This window comes from Macaca nemestrina, chromosome 9 (genome assembly GCF_043159975.1).
Source record: "Macaca nemestrina isolate mMacNem1 chromosome 9, mMacNem.hap1, whole genome shotgun sequence".
Taxonomy (NCBI): Eukaryota; Metazoa; Chordata; class Mammalia; order Primates; family Cercopithecidae; genus Macaca; species Macaca nemestrina.
In genome coordinates, this window is record NC_092133.1 from 96,103,172 (window position 1) to 96,129,552 (window position 26,381).

Consider the following 26,381-nt stretch of genomic DNA (forward strand, 5'->3'; position numbering starts at 1 on the left):
TGGCATGATCTCAGCTCACTGCAACCTCCACTTCCTGGGTTCAAGCAATCCTCCTGCCTCAGTTTCCTGAGTAGCTGGGATTACAGGTTCCTGCCACGACACCCAGCTAATTTTTTGTATTTTTAGTAGAGATGGGGTTTCAGTATCTTGGCCAGGCTGGTCTTGAACTCGTGACCTCGTGATCCACCCACCTCGGCCTCCCAAAGTATTGGGATTACAGGCGTGAGCCACTGCACCTGGCCTGAAATTGTTTCTTATATAACAAAATGCAATACATAAATGCTACAGGTATATTATTCATTAAAATATTATTGACCTTTGGTGCAATGTCCGTCGTTCTGCATGACTGATCAGACTTTATACAGAACCTGGATTCAGCACTTGCTGCCTCTCTCATCTGACCAGAGATCAGGTGTCATTACCAAATGTGAGGTCAGACAGGTTTAGCTTCACAAGCCTGTGGTACCTGGGACTGCTGTGCTGAAGGATGGTCCTGGCCTGGCCCTTCCTATAGGATGAAGTCTCCCTTTCCCTCCTGTTTACTCTGGATCCTCACAACTTTCACTATGATTATCTCTTCTATAGCCTCCTGTCTCTCTGCTCATAGAGTAATAGAAGCCTTTCAGTGAGTTCAGCTCTCTCCAGTCTTTCAAACATGGCCACAGTTTTCTAAAATTTACCTTCCTTGAATTGTCCCCCTAGATGCACCAGAGATGCATCTGTGCCATTCAGAGCAGAAAAGGCAGATTCCTACTCTCCTACCCGCCAGAGCAGGATGGTTAGAGCTCACTCTGTAGTGATTATTGGGTGCCTCCTGCTGGAACCCCCACTGGAGCACTGAAATTCTCAATGTCCTGCTTTATCTGCTGTGTTGGCTGGGGCATGCCTTGGATCGATGAAAACATAAAGTGAAGAAAGTATTCTTCAATTCCTTGTCACTCTTTTTTCACTCATCATTAGTTATCGAATTTAGTGCCCAGCCAAGAAAACAGAGACCAAGAGAGACTGTGGAAAGACCATGGTGTACCAAGACATCTATCTTACAGACGCAGCTTCTCACAGGGCGTTTGGAAACTTCCAGCCAGTCTGTATCCCAAATAGGCACAAGAGGAACCACCTCAGTCAATTTGGAGACTCCAGGAGCACACACGACAAATAAATATGAGCGTGGAAGATTTGATGGAGAAGGTGGTAGGAGGTAGATAGTTTCCACAGGCAGAGCTACATCACTCAAATCCTATGAAAGGAGAGAACGGGCAGAAGGGAAACTATGGAGAGGAGATATCAGCAAACCTTGAGGCCTAAATGGCAAACAGTCCCGGCTCCGTCATCTGTGCCCACTTCCCAGCAGGTCTAAGTGGAGTGAGCAAAGCTCATGGCAAGAGAATTCAGCCCTGGAGACCTGGAGAGAAGTGGACAGGGCTTTCCTCTCCCTCTCTTTTGTGTATGAATACAAGGGTTGTTTCTGCTCCCTTCCCCAAGAGAAATTTATCTTCCAAAACTTAAAGCCATTTAAGGCTAAATATTTCATATGAAAAACCCTTAAAGATGGAGACAGGAGAGGCAGCTCCAGGAAAATCAGAAGGAGGCTTTGGGAAATAATCTTTAATTGAGGGAAGAGTGAAGCAAGATGGTGAAATAGGACCCTCCAGAAATCATCTCCTCCACAGAAAAATAAAATTGAACAACTAAGCACAGAAATACCTTCACAAGAGCTAAGGCAACCAGGTGAGAGATCAGAGTACCTGATTTTAGCACAGCAATAAGAAAAGAGGCTTTGAATATGGAGGAAAGACAATATTCCATTGCTAATCTCCCCCTTTCCCCAACTCCAAGCAGTGCAGCTCAGGGACATGGCTCACTTGAGGAAGGAAAGTGATGAGGGTGAAGGGTTTTGACTTGAAGGCCAGTGCTGGGCCCAACACAGTAAAATGCAGTGCCAGGGAGAACCCTACAGTCCTGACCCCAGACCAGGACCCATGGACAAAGTCCCTAGACTCCCCCCAGCACCTGGTGGAAAACTGCAGCCCCAACAGGACAGTCTCAGGTTCTGGTTTGTATCACTGCTGGCCTTCTCCAGTGGCATTGGGCGATGAGTAAACTTGAGCAGCAGGCGGAGCATATCAGCACTGGTCTGGGACATGCTCCAGGTTTTTTTCTGGTTCCAATTTCCATGAGCTTTGGGCATTGCCCAGCTAAGCCTTGGTGACCAAGGGACTGCCCCCACCATTCCTCAGCAGCACAATACTGGAAGTGACGATCTACTAGGGAAAAGGAGAGGAACATGAGCTCAAGGCTTTGCCTGGCAACCCAGTGCCAGGCTGGCCATGGTGAAATCCAACACTAGGCAAAACCCAGTGGCCTTGACTCCAGGCTGGTGCCTGTGGACAGAGCTGCTGGACCCGCCACAGTGCCAGATAGAGACCCACAGCCTTGGTGAGACAGTCTTGTTTCCCAGCCCACATCACCACTGACGCTCTGCAGCAGCCTTGAGACACACATAAACCTCAGTGGCAGGCAGTTGTAGCAGTGTGGGCCTTGGGCATCACTCTGTGCTGTGCTGGTCTCTGGCTGTGGGCTTTGGGTGTGACTCAGCATTACAGCAGCTGTGGTAGCCATGAGACTGCCAGTCTCATCATTCCCCTACCCCAGGAAGCACAGCACAGACAGAGGCAGTGTCTGCTTAAAGGAAGGAGAGGGAAGCAGGCACATGTTGCCATGAAGCCCAGTGCTGGGCCTCACACTGGGCAGAGCACTAAAGTGCCTGACCCCAACCAGAGGACCATAAACAGAATCTCTGGACCTGTCCCAGTCCCATCAGGAAACTTGCAAAGCCAGTGGATTGGAGTAGCCACTTCAAGCCCTCTTCTAGTCCTTTCTGGCCAGAACAACACAGCAACTTTGAACATGTGCAAACCTAGGCTTAGAGCGCCCTCTAATGCTGAAAAGAAGCAGTGACCATAGGAGAACACAATAACCAACCTGCTTAGAATCTGTGAAAGAATAAGCACAAAGCCAGACCGCTGAGGCTGTAATAAATACCTAATCATGTAATGTGCTCATTTGATGCCCACAAGCATCAAATACATTCATAAAACCATGACTTGAAAGCTAAAGCACCAGAGATTGACACTAAAGTGATGAAGATGTGTGGTCTCATAGTCAAAGACCTTGAAACATGTGTTTTAAGAAAACACCAAGAATATCAGTAAAACACAGAGAAACAACTTGAGAGTTTAAAAAGTATTTTTGCGGGGGGGCGGAGCAAGATGGCCGAATAGGAACAGCTCCAGTCTCCAACCTCCAGCGCGAGTGACACAGAAGACCAGTGATTTCTGCATTTTCAACTGAGGTACTGGGTTCATCTCACTAGGGAGTGCCGGACAATAGGTGCTGGTCAGCTGCTGCAGCCCGACCAGCGAGAGCTGAAGCAGGGCGAGGCATCGCCTCACTTGGGAAGCGCAAGGGGAAAGGGAATCCCTTTTCCTAGCCAGGGGAACTGAGACACACAACACCTGGAAAATCGGGTAACTCCCACCCCAATACTGCGCTTTAAGCAAACAGGCACACGAGGAGATTATATCCCACACCTGGCCGGGAGGGTCCCACGCTCAAGGAGCCTCCCTCATTGCTAGCACAGCAGTCTGCGATCTCGCGGCAAGGCAGCAGCGAGGCTGGGGGAGGGGCGCCCGCCATTGCTGAGGCTTAATTAGGTACATTAAGCCGCTGGGAAGCTCGAACTGGGTGGAGCTCACAGAAGCTCAAGGAAACCTGCCTGTCTCTGTAGACTCCACCTCTGGGGATAGGGCACAGTAAACAACAACAAAAACAGCAGAAACCTCTGCAGACACAAACGACTCTGTCTGACAGCTTTGAAGAGAGCAGTGGATCTCCCAACACGGAGGTTGAGATCTGAGAAGGGACAGACTGCCTGCTCAAGTGGGTCCCTGACCCCTGAGTAGCCTAACTGGTTGACATCCCCCACTAGGGGCAGTCTGACACCCCACACCTCACAGGGTGGAGTACACCCCTGAGAGAAAGCCTCCAAAGCAAGAATCAGACAGGTACACTCCCTGTTCAGCAATATTCTGTCTTCTGCAGCCTCGGCTGCTGACACCCAGGCAAACAGGGTCTGGAGTGGACCTCAAGCAATCTCCAACAGACCTACAGCTGAGGGTCCTGACTGTTAGAAGGAAAACTATCAAACAGGAAGGACACCTACAGCAAAACCCCATCAGTACGTCACCATAATCATCAAAGACCAGAGGCAGATAAAACCACAAAGATGGGGAAAAAGTAGGGCAGAAAAGCTGGAAATTCGAAAAATAAGAGCGCATCTCCCCCGGCAAAGGAGCGCAGCTCATCGCCAGCAATGGATCAAAGCTTGACAGAGAATGACTTTGACGAGATGAGAGAAGAAGGCTTCAGTCCATCAAACTTCTCAGAGCTAAAGGAGGAATTATGTACCCAGCGCAAAGAAACTAAAAATCTTGAAAAAAAAGTGGAAGAATTGATGGCTAGAGTAATTAATGCAGAGAAGGTCATAAACGAAATGAAAGGGATGAAAACCATGACACGAGAAATACGTGACAAATGGACAAGCTTCAGTAACTGACTCGATCAACTGGAAGAAAGAGTATCAGCGATTGTGGATCAAATGAACGAAATGAAGCGAGAAGAGAAACCAAAAGAAAAAAGAAGAAAAAGAAATGAACAAAGCCTGCAAGAAGTATGGGATTATGTAAAAAGACCAAATCCACATCTGATTGGGGTGCCTGAAAGTGCGGGGGAAAATGGAACCAAGTTGGAAAACACTCTGCAGGATATCATCCAGGAGAACTTTCTCAACCTAGTAGGGCAGGCCAACATTCAAATCCAGGAAATACAGAGAACGCCACAAAGATACTCCTTGAGAAGAGCAACTCCAAGACACATAATTGCCAGACTCACCAAAGTTGAAATGAAGGAAAAAATCTTAAGGGCAGCCAGAGAGAAAGGTCAGGTTACACACAAAGGGAAGCCCATCAGACTAACAGCAGATCTCTCGGCAGAAACTCTACAAGCCAGAAGAGAGTGGGGGGCAATATTCAACATTCTTAAAGAAAAGAATTTTCAACCCAGAATTTCATATCCAGCCAAACTAAGTTTCATAAGTGAAGGAGAAATAAAATCCTTTACAGATAAGCAAATGCTTAGAGATTTTGTCACCACCAGGCCTGCCTTACAAGAGACCCTGAAGGAAGCACTAAACATGGAAAGGAACAATTGGTACCAGCCATTGCAAAAACATGCCAAAATGTAAAGACCATCGAGGCTAGGAAGAAACTGCATCAACTAACGAGCAAAATAACCAGTTAATATCATAATGGCAGGATCAAGTTCACACATAACAATATTAACCTTAAATATAATTGGACTAAATGCTCCAATTAAAAGACACAGACTGGCAAACTGGAAAAAGAGTCAAGACCCCTCAGTCTGCTGTATTCAGGAGACCCATCTCACATGCAGAGACATATATAGGCTCAAAATAAAGGGATGGAGGAAGATTTACCAAGCAAATGGAGAACAAAAAAAAGCAGGGGTTGCAATACTAGTCTCTGATAAAATAGACTTTAAACCATCAAAGATCAAAAGAGACAAAGAAGGCCATTACATAATGGTAAAGGGATCAATTCAACAGGAAGAGCTAACTATCCTAAATATATATGCACCCAATACAGGAGCACCCAGATTCATAAAGCAAGTCCTTAGAGACTTACAAAGAGACTTGGACTCCCATACAATAATAATGGGAGACTTCAACACTCCACTGTCAACATTAGACAGATCAACGAGACAGAAAGTTAACAAGGATATCCAGGAATTGAACTCATCTCTGCAGCAAGCAGACCTAATAGACATCTATAGAACTCTCCACCCCAAATCAACAGAATATACATTCTTCTCAGCACCACATCGCACTTATTCCAAAATTGACCACATAATTGGAAGTAAAGCACTCCTCAGCAAATGTACAAGAACAGAAATTATAACAAACTGGCTCTCAGACCACAGTGCAATCAAACTAGAACTCAGGACTAAGAAACTCAATAAAAACCGCTCAACTACATGGAAACTGAAAAACCTGCTCCTGAATGACTACTGGGTACATAACGAAATGAAGGCAGAAATAAAGATGTTCTTTGAAACCAATGAGAACAAAGATACAACATACCAGAATCTCTGGGACACATTTAAAGCAGTGTGTACAGGGAAATTTATAGCACTAAATGCCCACAAGAGAAAGCTGGAAAGATCTAAAATTGACACCCTAACATCACAATTAAAAGAACTAGAGAAGCAAGAGCAAACACATTCGAAAGCTAGCAGAAGGCAAGAAATAACTAAGATCAGAGCAGAACTGAAGGAGATAGAGACACAAAAAACCCTCCAAATAATCAATGAATCCAGGAGTTGGTTTTTTGAAAAGATCAACAAAATTGACAGACCGCTAGCAAGACTAATAAAGAAGAAAAGAGAGAAGAATCAAATTGACACAATAAAAAATGATAAAGGGGATATCACCACCGACCCCACAGAAATACAAACTACCATCAGAGAATACTATAAACACCTCTACGCAAATAAACTAGAAAATCTAGAAGAAATGGATAATTTCCTGGACACTTACACTCTTCCAAGACTAAACCAGGAAGAAGTTGAATCCCTGAATAGACCAATAGCAGGCTCTGAAATTGAGGCAATAATTAATAGCCTACCAACCAAAAAAGTCCAGGACCAGATGGATTCACAGCTGAATTCTACCAGAGGTACAAGGAGGAGCTGGTACCATTCCTTCTGAAACTATTCCAATCAATAGAAAAAGAGGGAATCCTTCCTAACTCATTTTATGAGGCCAACATCATCCTGATACCAAAGCCTGGCAGAGACACACACAAAAAAGAGAATTTTAGACCAATATCCCTGATGAACATCGATGCAAAAATCCTCAATAAAATACTGGCAAACCGGATTCAGCAGCACATCGAAAAGCTTATCCACCATGATCAAGTGGGCTTCATCCCTGGGATGCAAGGCTGGTTCAACATTCGCAAATCAATAAACATAATCCAGCATATAAACAGAACCAAAGAGAAAAACCACATGATTATCTCAATAGATGCAGAAAAGGCTTTTGACAAAATTCAACAGCCCTTCATGCTAAAAACGCTCAATAAACTCGGTATTGATGGAACGTACCTCAAAATAATAAGAGCTATTTATGACAAACCCACAGCCAATATCATACTGAATAGGCAAAAACTGGAAAAATTCCCTTTGAAAACTGGCACAAGACAGGGATGCCCTCTCTCACCACTCCTATTCAACATAGTGTTGGAAGTTCTGGCTAGGGCAATCAGGCAAGAGAAAGAAATCAAGGGTATTCAGTTAGGAAAAGAAGAAGTCAAATTGTCCCTGTTTGCAGATGACATGATTGTATATTTAGAAAACCCCATCGTCTCAGCCCAAAATCTCCTTAAGCTGATAAGCAACTTCAGCAAAGTCTCAGGATACAAAATTAATGTGCAAAAACCACAAGCATTCTTTTTTTTTTGTTTAACAAGTATTTTGTTCTGAACAGCAAAGATAAAATTATTTGTTTATGAGAGAAAAATGAGAATTTAGAGTTTGTGCATCTGTGATATCTAAAAGAGGAAGCATCATCTAAAGTCATAATAAAAAGGTTATTTATTTGCAGTAAGCTGTTCCTGCAAAACACAAAGGATGGAGAGTTCTTAATCGTGGCCGTTTACCAATATTTACTACCCACCACATCTTTCCTTTTCACAAAGTAAAGTGATGTCCTATCATTTTTTTTTCCTGTACAGTTTTTTCCATTTGGTTTTTCTGAGTTGTATCCTATATAATAACCTGGTAAACACAGATAAAATTTCTCTGCTAAGTTCTGTGAGTAGTTTTATCAGATTATTAAACTTGAGCCAAGGGGGTTATGGAAGCCTATGATTTATGGACAGTAGCTCAGAAATATAGATGGAATCGCTGGAACCCAGGAAGCAAAGGTTGCAGTGAGCCAAGATCGCGCCATTGCACTCCAGGGTGACAGAGTGAGACTCTGTCTCAAAAAGAAATAAATATATTAAATAAAACATTTTACATATTTTAAAATCTTATTTTAATCAATTATTTGTAATTTTGTTAATATCAAAGACCCAACTCTAGAAAGTTTTGTAATTTTCTTCTTAATCATACCCAACTAAATTATACAACTCTGTTTTCTAAAAAAAAAAAAAAAAAAAAAAAAAAAAAAAAAAAAAAAGTTCCTATTAACTAATCTGATTACAGTTTGCATAGTTGATTCAAACTATGCTTAGACTTTGTGTTTCACCTAAATATTTCTCTTTCTTGGACAACCTAGTCATTTTATTTTAGGACAAAAAATTTACCACACAAAATTCCTTCTTACATAAAATTGCTTTTTTTACCTTATCAAAAATACCTGTTTATATCTTAAACTTTCTTTACATCTCTTATTTCTTGGTTCCTTTTACCTCATTTTATACATAATTTTTATAGAAGCTTTGAATTAGACAAAAATATTTACCTTTTAATAACATTTAAAAATGTTTTCCTATATTTTTTAAGTTGGAAATTACTCAGCTACTTAATATCTATTAATAACCTTAGATTCCCAATCATATGACATGTCTGTTTACAAGTATTTATTCCATTACATTTACAAAATTATTTAATATTTTACCTAGATTATTTATGAAAACTGTGATAGTCATTATTTAAGGTAAATTCCCTGTCAACTATTTTTATAGCTGTGAATTTCAGGTGTTTATTTAAGTAATTTTCTTAAGGCTAAAAGGGTGCACTTCGGGCACCGAACTTCAGGGAAAGCGCTCTGGGTCAGGCGTCTCCTCCAGAATGCTCTGTTTAAAGTTAAAAAGGCCACTTTCAAAATAGTTGTAAAATCTATACATTCACCCAGACATACACATTTTTTGGGACATGGTCTTGCTCTGTCGCCCAGGCTGGAGTGCAGTGGTTCGGTCACAAGCAGTCGTCCTGCCTCAGCCTCCCGAAGAGCTGGGACCACAGGCCTGCACCACCATGCCTGGCTAATTTGGTTCTTTTCTGTTTGTTTTCCTTCGTTTGTTTTGTAGGCATGGAGTCTGACTGTGTTGCCCAGGCTGGTCTCCAACCTCTGGCCTCAAGCAATCCTCCCTCCTCGCCAAGTACTGGGATCCAGTCGTGAGCCTCCAAGCCCTTCTCTATTCATTATTCTTAATTAAAACATTCAAAGGACGCGGTGTTTGAGGCCAGCGCAGCGTTTGCAGAGGCTGCTCCCGCCAGGACAGCTCAGGGGGATGCTCCCGAGAATCCTGAGCCCGCCTCCTGTCCCGGCCTGGTCTCGGGTCCCCAGACCCAGCCTCTGACGGGCCACCCCCAGCGCTGCCCTGCCCGCAGCTCCGGGCTACGCTCCCCACGAAGAGGCGCCGCAACCGCCTAGGACATCGTGGGAAGCCTCCTGCGGGGACTTTCCACTGCTTGTCCCAGGAGCTTCTACAACAGACTGGCATTGAGAGTTCAGTTACATTTTCCGCTAGTTATTCCCATCCTGGCCCCCAAGCGTCTCAAGTCCCCGCCTTAGGCTCCTGGGGGCCTCCCCTGCAAAGGCGCCAGGTCCCCGACATCTGCCAGTGAATCCGCGTCCAAGGAGGAGGGCGTGGCGGGGGCGGAAGCGACAACCACACGACCCATGACAGTGGCCAAGCCTTAGAGGCCCCGAGTGCCTCTCAGGCGCCCGGGCCCAAGCTGTCCACGCTTCCCCGCCCCGGCAGGAACCAGCTGTTCCCGCTGCACCAGCCAGGGGGCTGGGGTCATCCCTGCCAGGCCCGACCGTAGGCGTGGGCTCCAGAGCCCCCTCCCAACCGCCCCGTCCCAGGAGCGCGGGAAGCCTGGCTGTCGTCTGACAATAACAAAATCATCATGGACAGAAGGAAAGCCAGGCGAGGCTGGGAAGGGAGCGGCTGTAATTCGGCGCCGGCCCCCTTCAATTCTCCAGCTCAGCGGCCCCAAAAGTGGGGTGGGGACGGTGATTGAAGCTGAGCTCGCTTCTTCCTTCTTACAGGTCTCGCGCCTCTGAAGCGAACTGGGCCTGGAAGGATGCTGAGGGTCGAGGGAATGGGGCTGAGGGTTGACCCAGGGAAAGGTGGGGCCGGCCCCTGGGCTCCGGTTGGAGGCGGATTCCCAGGCTGTGCAACTGCTCGCCAGTGCCCCACCCGCTCTGTGCTCTGTCAACCGAACAGCTCCGCCCTAGACTCGCGGCTGCGGAAGCGGCGGGCCGGGTGGTGATTACAACCTGGGGGAGGGGGGCTATCCTTTTGCAACCTGACCCCCAACTCCGCTCAATAACCGAATTTCCGGAAGCCGCGACCTGGAAGCTCTCGGCGCTTCTCCATCGCTGGCACGGCGGGGACGCCCGGAATCTCGGAGCCGCAGCTCCCGCCTGCAGCGCGCCTCAGCCGCCAGTGGGGAGCGCAGCGAAGCGGGGGTCCCCCGCGCATCCGGAGCGAGGCAGGCGGGCCGGAGGCTGAGGACCGGCGACCTCGTGGGACGCCGGTGCCCGCCCCTACGGGGAGCAGAGGCAGCTCTGGAAGTCGGTTTAAGGCGGAGACCGCAACCGGAGGGGCGCAGAATACTCCCCCTCCCAGCGTTCCGGGCTACGCGGGTACAATTTTAAAACTAGCGGCGAAATCCGAGTCCTGCGGCCGCGTGGTGGGTGGAGCGTGGCTGCCTAGCCTAGTGCGGTCTCAGGCTGCCCCCGCTTCTGCGCCGCAAGGCCGCCCTTGAGTTCCAGGACTCTGTGGGCCCCGAGCCGCTGGCGCTCCCGGGAGTCTCCTAGCCGCGGCGGGAACGGAGCTGGGCGCCCAGACTGCGCCGGGGTCTTTTCTCTGCCCCCAGTGGCCGGAGCCGCAGACTTGTCCCTTCCCCACCGGGGCCGCGCCCTCATTCCTCGCGGCGGTACCGCGCCGCAACCCGGGAAACTCGCAGGCCCCAGGCGGCCCGTCTGCAGCTGCGGTGGTGAAGCTGGGCCCTGCGCGCACGTGAGGTGCCCAGCAGAATCCCCGACCGCCCCGCGCCCGCGTTCTCGCCCACGACAGTGGCCGACGGCGGCGGCTGGTTCCCGGACCCGGGAACAAAGCTGGAGATAACGACTTCGGAGTCGGCCCTGGGACCTGCTGCTTCTCTTGGCTCCAGGCCCTCAGCCGTCTCCCTAGCCACAGCCTGCGGGGCCTAGAACTGCAGCCCCGGGCGTCCCCTCCTAAGCAGTGGCCAGGGTTGGCGGGGCGTGTGCGACCCTGGACCCAGAGATCCGCAGCAGCCGCTGCCAAGCATGGCGAGGAGCAGCGCAAGCCTCTCCCCACCGGGGCGGGGGACGGCGGACGTGGGTTAGGAACCGGCCCGGGACGTCCAGGCAGGATCGGCCACCATTCAGGGGCTGTCCCAGGCGCAGCACCAGATGCTGCCGGTGGAAGCGGCCAGGGGCAGGCTCAGCCCGGCGCAGTGAGCATAGACAGGGACCCAAAGTTTATGCCAAAAACGTGTCTTCTCCAACCTCCTCCTCAAGCCCCTGTCTCATGCTGGTTCCTATTTCTTTCTTACAATAAATAGGTCCTGTGTGCCTGGGAGCAGAGACTCGGCCCGTTCTCCCCAGACTCAGCTGTAGTCTTCAGGGACCTGGGCAATGTCTGGTTAAACCTGCCCATCTTTTGTGGAGGAAGGCCGGTTGCTCCCCTGGCCTTCACTGTGACACTAGGAGGCAAAGGCAGCCAGACCAATTGCTGGTTTCATCTGGGACTCCGCAGGTGATAAGATTGGCAATGACAGGTGGGTTGGTAGCCGGGCTGGAGTGGCATGGCCAGCTGCTGTGGGCACCGTCTTCCCTGCCTGTCACCACTCCTGGCTGCCCAAGTAGCAAAGCAAAGTCACAGTGACAAGATCCAGAGAGAGGAAGCTCCAGCTGGAGGTGGCGCTGGTGTCAGAGGCCTTCAGAGCAGCAATGTGACAGCTTCTCATGAGGGTGGGCTCTGTCCCCAGTCCATGCCCTCCTCTAGCTTGATCCTTGTTGGCGTCTATTTCTTTGCCTTGCCATTATCTCAGCTTCGCTTCCTTCCAGGATTTCAGCTCTAATTGGCTCTTGGTCCACACCTGTCTCCATCTCTCCCTTCTCTTCCGCACTCCATAAACTCAGGACATAGTCACTCCTGCTCCTTACACACATACTCTCTTACACACACACACACACACACACTCTAACATACACGCACTCTGACACTCTCCCTCCCCACCCCGTCCCGCCCACAAACACACTCCCACTCTGCCTTCGACAGGAAACAAGTTTCTCTCCCAGAACCTTTATTAAGACCTGTGGAATGACCAGGATCTGGGCCCCCAATGGGTCTGTGAGTGTGAGCCTCTGTGTGTGCAAAGATGTGAGCCTGTGTGCATCCACGTGGCTGTGGAATTTCAAAAGCATGTGTGTACACATGTGAGTGTGATGGTGAAGTGTTGGGAGTTGAAAGAGTGTGTGTTTGGGGTCAGTGTGACCTTGATCATGTGGACATACAGGTGAGCTGTGGCAAGGGTGGAGCAATGTGAGTGACTCTGAGTGTGGAAACTGAGCCGGGGACAGATGGACAAATGCATCCTTTGAGTTCTGTGGAGGCTGCCACCCCATACCTTGTTCAACTACTCCCTCTTTGTCATCCTGTGCACCCTCAAATCAGGATGGTAGCGGGAAAGGGGAATGAAGCTGCTGACCTCTGGGAAGGGGCCTGCCCACCCACTGGGCCTGTCAGCTCCTAATCTGTTACATGTTACTGTAAATACTTACAAATCCCATCTGCCGAGGAGCAAGACATCCTCCACCAGCCAGCTGGGGCCCCTGGCCTGGAAGTTGGTGGGGAGGGAGCTAGAGAGCAAGACACATGGGGGAGGGAAGCAGGGGACCCCATCGGAGAGGCTGGCATCAGGGACTCCTGAGTTCAGCTCGTAGTTTTGCCAAAGGTTAGCCTGGGTGCCCCAGTATTTCTTCAGGAACTGCAGAGCCAGAAATACCGTCCACGCCTCTGCCTCAGGAAGCTCCCCTACCTCTGCCTGATGAAGAGAGACACTCCCCCTCAACAGCCAGCTTCCCGTCTTCTAGTCACATCTTTCAAGTAAACGGGGAAAGAGAGAGGTCTTCTTGCCTTTTTTGTAGAGGGGCCATCTCACTATGTTGCCCAGACTGGTCTCTAATTCCTGGCTTCACGTGCTCCTCCTGTCTCGAGCTCCCAAAGCATAGCAATTACGGTGTGAGCCAAGACACCCAGCAGCTTCTTACTCTTTAAATGACACACACAATTCTCCTGGAGTTTCTGGAGGAGATTGTCTCTTTGAACTCAGAATCTTTCCCAGGACACCTTGATCAATCCATCAGGCTCTTACTAGATTGGAGGCTGAAGACACTGCAGCTCCGTGAACCCCTTTGCAAGGGTCTGCTCTGCAGCTCTTGAGGGGAGCGAAAGCATTTTCATCTGGCCTCACCCCCATCTGCAGCCAGCTCTTTCACTTCTGGAGCTGGGCTGATTGTGATAACCTGGAGGAGGGGGAATTAGTTGGGATGACTCACTTGCTGGAGCCCATCAACACTGGCCCAGGCTTGTGGCCAGATGCCTGGTTAACCAGCCCAATAGAGCTTCCTTTCTCAGGAAGAGAATGATTATTGATTATTGGTCCTCTTTACCCGTTCATTGCCCAGGACAGTGTCAGGTGCACCACAGGCCCTTGGGCATTTGTGTGGCATCATCAGCCTTATGCCTGGATCACCAAGTCAAACTTTCCTATTAGTTCTTGGTGGCAAACTCGAATTCCTTGTGTCAGAAGGCACCACAAGGCCCAGATGTCCTGGGCCTCCCACCTTAGGCAAGCCCAACATGACACAGAAAACCCCTGACACCGAGCCAAGATCTATCCCCTTGTCTGGCTTGAATTTCAGATTTATTAATGTTGAGCCCTCCTGGCCCACAGTGGGACTCCCCTTGGCCTTACACAGGTAATGCCTATATCCTGGCCTAGGCTTTTGCAAGAATCCAGACTCTGGGAAGGACGTGGAGTGGAGGAAAAACCAGGCAGAGTGAACCCCATGATACTGAGGGGCTCTGGGTGCTGTATGGGACACCCTGCTGGAAACTTGCCCCTAATGGGGCCTCAAAGCCAGGCAAGCAGGGGCTCCTTCTCTACCAGAGTTTGGAAGCCAGGACCACAGCTTCCCATCTTATTCTCAGGATGCAGGTTAGTTGTTTTCTCTCAGATGAGGGAGTCTAATGTTCCAGTTTTATAAGATGAAGGGCTGAGGTGAGGCCCCTTCTGCCACTTTGCTGAGTCCAGAGCTGTGATGAAGTGAAGAGGGAGAAAGCACAGGGCAGGACAAAGAATGGGGCCCACGGGCCTGGGAGTTTTCCTTGGCAGAAGTCAACTTGCCCCATCCCTGAGAAAACTCTAACCTTCTCAGCTGCAGGGAGGAAAGCAGGGACTGGGGAGGAGAGGACAGGGAGGGGCAACAGTCTGGTGCTCTGTGCTCTAAGAGAGAAGTCTGATGATGGCAAGTGACCCAGGAAGGGTTAAGAATATTCCTAAAGTAGACAAGCCACAGCCTAAGCCAGTCCATGAAGAGCAGATCTGTAGCAGGAAAAGTTAGCCCGATCTTTGCCTCACTGCCTGCTGTCTGGCCTGGCTGTTAATTAAGCCTCCCACCCTGTCCCTTCACCAACTCCTGTCATAATGGGGATGGGGTAGGAGTAGTCAGAGGGGCCAAATCTCCCCAATCAACAGGGAACTCCAGCTGGGCCCAGGAGCACTGGGGCTCAGTGTCCACCCCCCATCTACACTTCTGGTCTGAGTCAGGTAGGGGGACACAGGGGGACAGAGAGGCAAAGTGCAGGCCTTGTGCATGGGATGGAGGCTGCCAGAATAGAGAGCAGCCAAATTCTCCCACCCACACACGTGCATCACCAGCCATGCTCAGGTGAGACTTCCAAGATCATCATCAAACACCACCTTCTCCTAGCTGTGTGTTCCCCTTCACTTAGGGTACCTTGGAGTGGGCTGGACAGGGAGGAGTAGGGAGGGCCCTTCATGAACAAACCATGTCTTTGCTTCAGGGGCAAAACTGGGTACATAATTTATGGGACCCAGTGTGAACTGAAAATGTGGAGTACGTTGTTCAAAAATTGTTAAGAATTTCAAGACAGTGATAGCAGAACATTAAACCACGTTCAGGTCCCTTCTGAGTGTGGGACCTTTGCCACTGCACAGGTGGCACCTCTGCCACTGTACAGGTGGCACCTCTGAAGCCAGCCTTGTGCAAGGGTTTGATTTAATGAACATTTACTAAGATCCCACTGCTCAGCTCTTCTGGCTCTGTGATGTGATCTGGCTCTGTGTCCCCACCCAGATCTCATCTTGGTTTTAATCCACATGTGTTGGGGGAGGGACCTCCTGGGAGGTGATTAGATCATAGGAGTGGTTCCCCCATGCCGTTCTCATGATAGTGAGTGAGTTCTCACAATATCTGATGGTTTTATAAGGGGCCTTTTCCTCTTTGTTCTGCACTTATCTCTCCTGTTGCTATGTGAAGAAGGACGTGTTTGCTTCCCCTTCCACCATGAGTATAAGTTTCCTGAGGCCTCTTCAGCCATGCAGAACTGTCAATCAATTAAACCTCTTTTCTTTACAAATTACCCAGACTTAGGTATTTCTTCATAGCAGTGTGAAAACTAATACACTCTGCCACCTCAGAGGCTGCCTCTCAGTGACCCTGTTCTCAAATTTATGAAGATGGGATGCTCAAAGATCCCTCTCTAAACATGGAACAGGGCTGGGCCCCGCCAAATCCTGGCCGATTTGGGCTCTCCAAAGGTACTGCTGCAGCCATAGTTCCAACCCCGCTCCCAACTGTTAGACCTTTGTGAGCCCTAGCATCCATTCCCATTTGCAGAGGCTCCCTCCTTCCCTCACCACTTGACCTGTCATCCATGGGATCCTGGAAAGAGCCCCCTGGGACTCCCCTCTTGGTTCTGCTTCAGATTTGCCCTATGACCTTTGACAAGCCATTTCACTCTCAGCCCCTCTGCTGCCCTTTCTGTCGAAGGAGGGCTCTTTAAGATCTCTCCAGACCCCAAATCTGTGGTCTCCTGGGGTTGGAATAAGAGAGGACATTTTTCCTAGAAGGAGCAGGGCTACCAAAGAGGAAGCTCTCTAGGAAGCAGAAGGCTTTCTCCTGGATGCCCCATCCTCAGACCCAGAACCCAGGAAATCCACTTCTCCCGACTAGCCCTGGTTTCTCTGCCTTCCCCAGTCTCAACTGGGGGCTGGGCCTGGGGTCTGGTGAGTCTGGAAGGGTCGAGGCCTATGGGAGGGGTTGGGAGGCTTTGGGCCATGCTGCCCTGCCAGGGCCTTCTTTGCTGCCTTTACAGGAGGCTCAGCATAGCTGCACCACCTGTCACTCCTACATCCTGCTGTCTGTCTCCCCAGCTGACCCACCACACCCGCCACTATATTGGTTCCTCTTGGGGAGTTGTACAACCTCATTGTGGCAGCCCAGGTCTCACTAACAGCTGAACAGACAGGGTTCCATGACAACTGTTCCAGCACTGACTGAGTGGTTAAGTTAAATACTAAAAGCTGATAGAGCCAGTGTCCTTACACAAAGCCTGGAATGTAACAAAAGCCCACCAAGAGTTGTGCCTAGAGCTTTCCTTGGCCTTGAAGCATAATAAGATAACAAAGAAATTCTTAAAAGTACCTGGTTAGAATTGAACAAGTTTTATTGGGGGTCTGAAGAAACTCCCCCGACCTCCACAAACAAGTTATATTGGGGGCATAAAGAAACTCCCCAAACCTCTGTGATTTAGCAGGATATAGGATAAGGGTAATCTCTGGTGAGTGAGGCATGAGAAAACCTGCCTATGACCTGGGCACTTGGGTTCTGCCACCTGAAGCACACTATCTCCTTCTCAGGAGTCAGGGCTGGATGGAGGGGTTCTGGAAGAAGTTCCCCTCACCAACCTTGGAGACCTGGCCTGGGCTCAGGAGTTCTGAGACCCAGCCTCATTCAGCTCACTGAGGTGCACCCTGGCACCCCTATCCTGAATCACAACTCAATTTCCATTCTCCCATCCTTTCTGACCAAAGGCCCCAGCTCCAAAAACATGCTGAAATTATGGATGGTTTTTCCAAGAGGGATCTTGAAGTGTCTGAATTAAAATGCCATGTTATAATACCTCACCTTGTTTTAACATAAATACACTCTCCCTTAGCTGAGGAAACTAGAGGGACTCCTTTTGGCTCCTTCATTTGCAAGACATCAAGGGCTCCTTACCCATCCCCTTCCTCAAGGACTTCACTCGTGTAAGCTGACTCTCAACATATCAAAGAGCCCAATTAACTGATAAGGTACTGAGGCAAGCAATGTCCGCAGTTCCCAGGAATTGGCTCGGGAGATAGTACCACAAAGCCCCTGCGTTTGTGTCCGGCAGATAACACGCAGAGCCCCACACCTATCACCTTGTGATGATTTTAAGCCCCTGCACCTGGAACTGTTTGTTTTCCTGTAACCATTTGCCTTTTTAACTTTTTTGCCTGTTTTACTTCTGTAAGATTGCTACAGCTAGACTCCCCCTCCCCTCGCTAAAACAAAGTATAAAAGAAAATCTATCCCCTTCTTAGGGGCCGAGAGAATTTTGAGCGTTAGCCGTCTCTCAGTCGTCGGCTAATAAAGGACTCCTTAATTTGTCTCAAAGTGTGGCATTTCTCTCTAACTCACTTGGTTACAAAACAATGTTAGGTAGGATTTAAAATATTTAATAGATTTTAAGGTGAGATTAAAATATTTTTATATTTTTTAGGTGAGTTTCAGCTTCTCAGAGATGCCATTGCCAATTAACCAGTCCAAAGAAAGAAATGGAAGCCCTAAAACGTGATGAGATGTTTCCGCGCACATGTGGCCAGTTGATAGCTTAACTAGGCCTTAAGAGCTAGTGTCTGCCTCCTGGTTCCCACTTTCCCATCTTGCCCAAACCAGAGCTATAGACCAGTGGGGTTTCAACCAAAAACAAATATATGCCTTTTATACTCCTGGGCCGTGACCCTACAGTGGCTTTGTCTCCCCCACTAGGTGCATGCCTGCTGGGCTGGGTGGGATGGAGTTCCGAAGAGCCCGCACCTGGGGTCAAACAGGCCTGAGTTTCAATCCTGCTCTTCCTTTTACCTTTTTCCTTTTATCCTGGGCAAGTCACGGAACCTCTCTGAGCCTCAGCATCCTCATCTCCAATGTGGAGATCATGCTTAGTCCTTAGACTTCTGGTGAGGAGTAACTGAAATAGAGTGTGTAAAGCCTCAGACACATATCAGTACCCGGGCAACAGCAACAGCATCCATTTATCCTTCATTCAATAAACATTTCATGATCCTTCCAGAACCTAGGAGTCTTTTGCCCCCACCCAATCCCCATCCCCATCCCCATCCCCATTTTCATCCTCATTCCCATCCCATCCAATCTGTCAGTAAGTCAGCCAATCCCACCTTCTGCCTCCCCAAGTCAGGCCACCATCAGCTTTCACCTGGACCATACTGGTGAGGAACCCTACAAATGTAAAGAATGTAGCAAAGCTTTTAACTAGGGCTCATTCCTTACTAAACGTCAGATAATTCATACTGGAGAGAAACCACTCAAATTTAATGAATGTGGCAAAGCCTTCAACCAGTACTCAACCCTTACACAACATTGCAGAATCCATAGCAGAGAAAAACTAAAACTATAAAGAATATGGCAAACCCTTTAAAAGGTGCTAAAACCTTACTCAACACAAAAGAATTCACAGCAGAGAAAAAACCGCAAATTGAAAAAATGTGGCAAAACCCTCAACTCATGCTCACACCTCCCTCAACATTAGAAAATAAATACTGGATAAAAATCTTATACACATAATTATTTTGAAAAGACCTTTGTACATGCTGTACACCACAGAGGACACCAGAGTAATTACACTGGAAAAAATTATAAACATAAAGCAGTTAGCAAAACCTTTAACTGATACTTTAATCTTACTCAACAGATAATTCCTATGAGTGAGAACCTCTACAAATGAAATAATTGTAGAATAGCCTTTGTTCAAAATGTATACCTTAAAAAACACCAGAGAGCTTCTACTGGAAAGAAACTTTACAGGTACAATAAATGTGGGAAATTAATTTAAAAAAATCAACTCTGAAAATTTGATAAATAAAAATAAAAATTGGATTAATCACCCTAGAAACAACTAGGAGACTCACAGTGGCATACATTACTCTAAATCAGAGTGTTTATTATGAAGAATAATCCAAAGTCCAAACAATAAAATAATTTAATTGTATGTTTCAAAAACCAGAGATTGATGGAGCGATAGATATATTCAGTGTATACTTTTTTGGTAATGACAGTATTTGAAATTATTTGAGCAAATCTTATTAATATAATTAAACTCCTGAGTTATCTGATGCTTTTTCTTCATTTGTAACATTTAAGTGAAAGTGTGAAGTGGATTTGTGCTACCCGTTAGCTACTACAGGATCTTATATATTATGTGAAGATCATTCACATGGAAGATTAAGGGTACAAAAATCTAAATGAATGTGGGTGCTCTTAGATTTGACATATAACAGTGTTGTAAGTCATGCATGAGTCAGGTATTCAGGATACAATTCTTCTGCATTAAATTATGAGACAGGGGCACTCTGAGATTTAGAAATAAATAGTTTTACCAACGAGTTATTTGGGAGAAAAGGCTGAGCTTTTTGGATACACCTTTATAGTAGCAATAGTTAGAAGTCCTGAATGTTAGTTGGTGTAGTAGCAGTAAAGAAATTTTCACATGTTAGAGAAATGTTCAGATGTAACTCCTATCAGTTAGGATGTAGATTTATTGTGAACTCAATTTTCTAAATACTTAACCTCAGATTTTTTTAAAAAGGATGCCCATTTTTTACATAGAGCATGGTATCAGAAAGACAAGAATGCTTTGTGAGGGTTTGTAATCTACATTTTAGCCTTTGAGGATACAGCAGGTTTTGAAATGTCTTATTTAATCTATGTGTATACTTAATTTGTTTTAACAATTAAAACTAAACTTTTTTTTAACACTGTTGTGTATTGAATGACATGGTATCCTACAAAAATATTAACCTATTAACCTTGCTTAAGATTCTAGATAGCATATGATAATTACATACTATGGGATAACCTAGCCCCATCTCTAGCAATTTTTATTCCCAGTGGTGTTAAACTCTAAATAGTTCCAAAAATATTAATTCCATATATCAAGAACATTAATTCCATAAGTTGTATTTTATTCTTTTATTGTAACTACTGGGACTTTATCATGGCCATAATGAAAATTTTATAGGAGTATAATAATAAACTATAATCTTTCTATAACATTTGATCCTATAATGTCTTTTCTACATGCCACCCCTCTGGGCCTATAAAATATACACAGAGGGCCAGGAGTGGTGGCTCATGCCTGTAATCCCTGCACTTTGGGAGGCTGAGGCAGTCAGATCACCTGAGGTCAGGAGTTCGAGACCAGCCTGACCAACATGGGGAAACCCCGTCTCTACTAAAAATACAAAAATTAGCCAGACGTGGTGACACATGCTTGTAATTTCAGCTACTTGGGAGGCTGAGGCAGGAGAATCACTTGAACCTGGGAGGTGGATGTTGTGATAAGCCAAGATCCTGCTGTTGCACTCCAGCCTGGGCAACAAGAGTGAAACTACACCTCAAAAATAAATAAGTAATACACACACACACACACACACACACACACACACGCACGCACAGAGAGTCTTGGATTTTATTTATAATAACAAATATACAAGTATGCAAATCTAAAGTTTAGGAATATGAGCACTATGGAACAATTAATGTGTGCATGTGTATGTGTGTGTGTGTGTGTGTGCAAGCAAGAGAGAGAGAGTTCCTATCTTGAGAATGAGAAGAAGAAACAGAAAATATTAGAACAAAACATTATTTTAAAAGAGTTGATGTTTTAATAGCAATCTAGAAACCTCACAGATAATGAAATAAATTGATTGTCTCTACATTGAATTCATTTATTCAAAAATATGTCTCCCTTAGTACAAGTCCTGTGTTTTTTGCCTATTACTCATGTGAGAACTATTACATGATTTACACGTTCCAGCATTCATTAGGTTTTGTTTATATATTCTGCTAATAGTTCTGTTCATATAATCTACTAATGGACACTTTTATGAAATTTAATGGTATTCAGAAATTAATTCAAAGATGTAATTCCATGGTAAGTATAATAAGTTATATTTTATTTAATGTATATATTCCATTTTTTCTACTCAATTGAAGAACTGTATTGAAGCCATTTTTAATTGTTCCATTCTCTTTTTATAAGTAGCATCATAAGGTTTCCTGACTATACTGTAACAGTTGAATCAGGTGAAAACTTGTGAGGCCTCACGAATCAAGGCGTTGTTTTAACACGTCTATAGAGTAAACTAATAACCAAGACAATTCTGGTTGTTTATTCGATGCTCCAGAATTAGTAGTAAAGTATTCCTATTGAAATGTATTTGTAGCTCCAGGTAAGAGACTGAAACATCCAGTCCAGAAGTGACATTACTTCTACATGTAGCGAGAGAACATCTGTATCCAGGCAGCACAATTGGCTCCATGAATTTAGAAGACATAGTTCTGTCTGCTTTATTTTCTAATTATTTGTAGTTTCTCATTGTCTCTTCACCCTCAGCTCCACATTCATTACAACTCTTCTCCTACGCCTGTGCTGTGGCTGCAACTTTCTCAGCGCTCTCTCCACCCAAGGTCATGTCACACAGGGCTTTCTTGGTTCTCATGAGTGGGATGGAATTCTTTAATGCAATGAGAAGTAGTTTTAACTGAGAAGTTTGTATCCATTTGAAAGCTTTAAATACAACATACTGACCACTTAATTGAGATAAGAGGGAAAGAGTCTCATGATCCAGAGGATTGAACCAGGTAGCCAGCTCTGTGGCGGATGTGGAGACAGAGAAACACGATGATGACGTTCTTCTCAGAGAGGTAGATACGACCTACTGAAAGAAAATATGGGGAACACTTCTGGAATTAAAGTGGAAGTGAGTTTTTAAAAATCACTTTGAGGTCATAGGGTAGCTACTGGTGATGTCATCTCAAGGAAATATGTAACAGAGATAAAAAGGGGATGTGGGGAATGTGGTCCATTTTGAGGATTAGGGAAGTGGTATTGGGTCTTTATGACTTATGGGACTTATTTAGCAGTAGTGCAGACCATCAGCTGTTGGGAAACAGAGCTTGTTGTACTTTCTCAGGCCTAAATCGGGGCAGTGAGAAGATGAGGTGGTGGCTGAAGCAAACTCTGTGGGCACAGCTTTAAGATGTTATGTTGTCAGACAAGATGTTCGGGGTGATGATGCCTTTGGGAGACTGTACTAGGCAGGATTGGCAGGTGCTGTGGTTACTCATACTCCAGTATCTTGGGAGATGATCACAAAATATAACCTCAACTTAGTTTTAATCCACTGTAGATGGGTGATTTTCCAGGGAAGCTGACCCACAGGTGGCAGGGCCCTTCCTGACTTCCACCCAGCCTATGGATCAGTGTAGTCCTGTGGTCCTGGCTTTGTGAGAGGCACTGGCAAAAATGGGGGAGCAGTTGGCCAGTCAGATGCAGTGAGCATTTTATCCTCAAACATTCCAACCAGCGTTTAGCAGGAAAGTTCCCAGGTTCTTTCACAGTCAATGTTCCGTTTTCACCCAGCCTGTCTAGAGTAGAAAGTGGAGTGTCAATTTTTGGAAATAGATGCAACAAAGTTGGGTAGCTCACACATTTAACATTGGTACAATTGAAATACAATAATGCATCTCACTCTGTAGCTATGAGTTTGTGTTCAGATGTACCAAGAAAAGACTGTTGGATAGTATCAGAATAGAATATATGTATTTGTCTTATTTTCACTGTGAATAGGTAGCATCCCAGGACTGATGCCACAGTGCAGTGGTCTTATTGAATACCAGTTTGTTTTCATTTCCTCAAACCATATTCCAAACAGCAATGAGGAGAAAATGTAAAGCTAACAGGACATAGGGAATTAGGTATCAAGCCATTTCTCTTTAATTCAGAGAAGGCCATCATTGCCAGGAACTTCTCTCTAAACCTCATTGACCAGAACCGTATCCTGTGGCCACTCTATGAAGAAACATCTCTCAGGCACTGGAAGACACATGAGCATGTGATTGGGAATGGCTATTGTTACTTGTGCTGTTTTACAAGATCTGACAAAAAGGCCATCCTTTGTGCACTAGAACAGGGTGTTATCAAAATCCTCAAGTTCAAAATACACTCTTTCCACATGCGCAAGAATTTAATTGCATATGTAAATGATGTGTCCATTCTTTAGAGGTGTGCTTAAAGAGCTATTTAATTGATTGTTGTTTATGACTCTATGATGGACATTATTATGATAGTATAAGGGTTTAATAATAAGAAAATTATATTCATGAAATATAACATATCTTAATCTTTGGCCACATGTATTATATCTTATTTGTTGAAAGGTTTACTGTTTGTTTTAAATTGTATTATTATGATGCTTGACATGAGTGCAAGTTTAGGTTCAGGGTTAGGCTAGGGTTAGCACAAGTTATTGGAATGGTGATCACTGGAAGCACAGTAGGGAAGTGAGAAAAGGAAGAGTAAGAAGCCAACAGAAGCTGTTTTTCATTTTTTTCTTTTATTATACTTTAAGCTCTGGGATAAATGTGCAGAATGTACAGGTTTGCTACTTAGGTATACATGTGCCATAGTGATTTGCTGCACCCATCAACCTGTCAGCTACATTAGGTATTTCTACTAATGCTATCCCTCCCCTAGCCCCTATCCCCTGACAGGCCCCAGTGCGTGATGTTCCCCTCCCTGTGTCCATGTGTTCTCATTGTTCCACTCCCACTTATGAGTGAGAGCATGTGGTGTTTGATTTTCCGTTCTTGTGTTAGTTTGCTGAGAGTGATGGTTTCCAGATAAGCTGGGTTTTTTTTTTTTTAAGATTTATTTTATTGATAATAATGTTTATTGAATTTTGGTCACCTTTATAACATCATGTTGGGCCAAACCTCATTAACTACAATGAAGAAGGCACCAGGTTCAAGAGGTTAAAGAAGAGACTCAGCATCAGCAAATGATCCATGGGGTTTAATAGGGGTTTCCATGCTGGGGAGAGTTCAGTGGTGATCAGCTGGGCAGGAGAGCTGTCGTACAGAAACAGTCCGGGACTGGCAGGCTGGAAAAGGTATCTGCATCACATACAGTCTAGAGCTGATGGGCCAGACAAGGTAGCCACCTTACATACAGTCTAGGGGGTGGCACGCTGGACAAGATAACTGTGCAGCTCAGTGCCAGTAGGATAGGCAGGAGAACTGCAACCATTTGCTAACAGCATGCAGGTTATACAGCATTTTCACTTATACCCTACCCTTAATAACCTCCTCAAGTCAAACTTTATTTAACATAAAACGCAGGACTTCAATCCCACAGGACAGATCGGGGGCTCAAATATTCCTTACAGATGAGGAACGAATCTCCAAGGTGGCTGCTCCCAGTTTTCCTAGCAGGAAACACATATTCAGATGCATCTGCCATACAAGGTCATTCTCAGGGTATGCTTCCGTTATTGCTCTCAGGTGTGTTTACCCTACAGCCCATCCCAGAATACTGGAATGGCCCCCACATTCTGATAACGCCATTTTAAAAAACTTTCCTGGGGCAAGGTATGCAAAGGAGCATTGTAGCCAGATGCCACAGCAGCAGGACAGACTACAGCAACAATGAAATCATGAATACAATAACAACCGGTAGGCTATTCCCAGCGCTTGGGAGTTGATCTTGGCTATGCCATGGCAGGCCCTTAGTGGAGGAAAGGAGCAGCTCTCCATGAGATCGGCAACCTATTTTGTTCTGGAGAAAGGTCACTGACTGTGCCCAGTCAGCAAAGAAGTTTTCTGCACATCATCTATGGGTGGAAAATGAGATGTTTAGTGGATACAAGCAAGGGCAAGTCATGACCCTTTAGCAAGACACAGAAAGTTGTGTTGCTCTATTGGAGCACACCCTTGGCAATGGCCTGGTGCCTGGTTTACAGTACCAAATGTATTGGCCCCCTCTGTGACACAGAAGGACAGAGCAAGACACCAAGCCTACTACAATGATCCACAATGAGGATGATTGCCCGTTGAGTAATAGAGGATCAGGACTCATTATTCTGGAGGTATGAGAGGGAGTAGGATGCAGGAGAAGTGTGAACTGTATATCTTGTTCTAGACCCTTCCCCCATAGAGTGGGAAATTGAACCATTAGAGGACTGGTTTTCTTTTTCTAGGGTCACTAATAATGTGGGCAGGTCCTGTGGCAAGGAAAACACTAGGTTTCCACGAGTCTCAGGCTGAGGCAAAGGTGTGTCAGGAATTGGGTCCTGTCCATCTTGTATGAAGGAGGAAACCTATAGAGGTCAATGGTCTCTATCAAAGACTGCCCTTCAGCTGCCACATAGGTGATAGGGCCAAGCACCAAATACAGTTCTGTGCTTAAGGGGTTATTGGTTAATATGCTCCTTTGTGACAGGCATGCATGCCATCTGGTCATAGTCTGTGTCTGGGCACTTTCAGACTTCATTCTCTAGATAGCAGCCTTCAGCCAACCTGCCATGGACACTGGGCACATGGCAGCACTGGGACCCACTCTGCAACATCCCCCAGCGACCGCAGAGCATGATATGCAGCACAGAGTTATTTCATTACACCGTTATCCAACTTCAGTTCCCTTCCATAGTTGGGACCAGAATCCTGAAGGCACACATTTCTGACCTAGACTTTGCCACGGGTCCCACCCAGACCCCTCAGGGTACCTGTCTATTTTCACCTCACAAGACTGTTCCTGCACTAGACCCTCCCTGCAAGGCTTGTATTTGTTTTGTTCCTGGACCAAACTGAGGGTCAGGCTGCTTATTCTCACGGCCCAATAACGAGATGCAGATGAACTGAGAAAGAGAGTTTGTTCCTCAAACCAGGCACAGGGAAAAGACAGTGAAAATATGTCCAAACCAACTCAAAATTACAAAGTTTTCCAGTGCTTCTAAGCTATGTGTCTACCTGTAACTGTGCATTCATCTAAAGACGTAAGTAATTAATTTCTTCTAATCTATAACTAAAGTCTGAGTCTTGGGGACCTTCTTCCAGAGGCTTAGTA

General features: G+C 46.2%; 2 long non-coding RNA genes across 2 annotated transcripts in view; one reads left to right on the forward strand and one right to left on the reverse strand.

Moving 5' to 3' along the window:
- LOC139356358 (uncharacterized) overlaps nt 1-9,315 on the forward strand; it is a 26,975-nt gene extending 17,660 nt beyond the window's left edge. The window contains exon 5 of the long non-coding RNA XR_011608122.1: nt 9,174-9,315. This is a non-coding gene — a long non-coding RNA (uncharacterized lncRNA). The remainder of the gene's footprint in view (nt 1-9,173) is intronic.
- Nucleotides 1-10,605, reverse strand: part of LOC139356359 (uncharacterized) — a 23,152-nt gene extending 12,547 nt beyond the window's left edge. Inside the window, exon 1 of the long non-coding RNA XR_011608123.1 lies at nt 10,448-10,605. This is a non-coding gene — a long non-coding RNA (uncharacterized lncRNA). The remainder of the gene's footprint in view (nt 1-10,447) is intronic.
- Nucleotides 10,606-26,381: the final 15,776 nt, after the last annotated feature.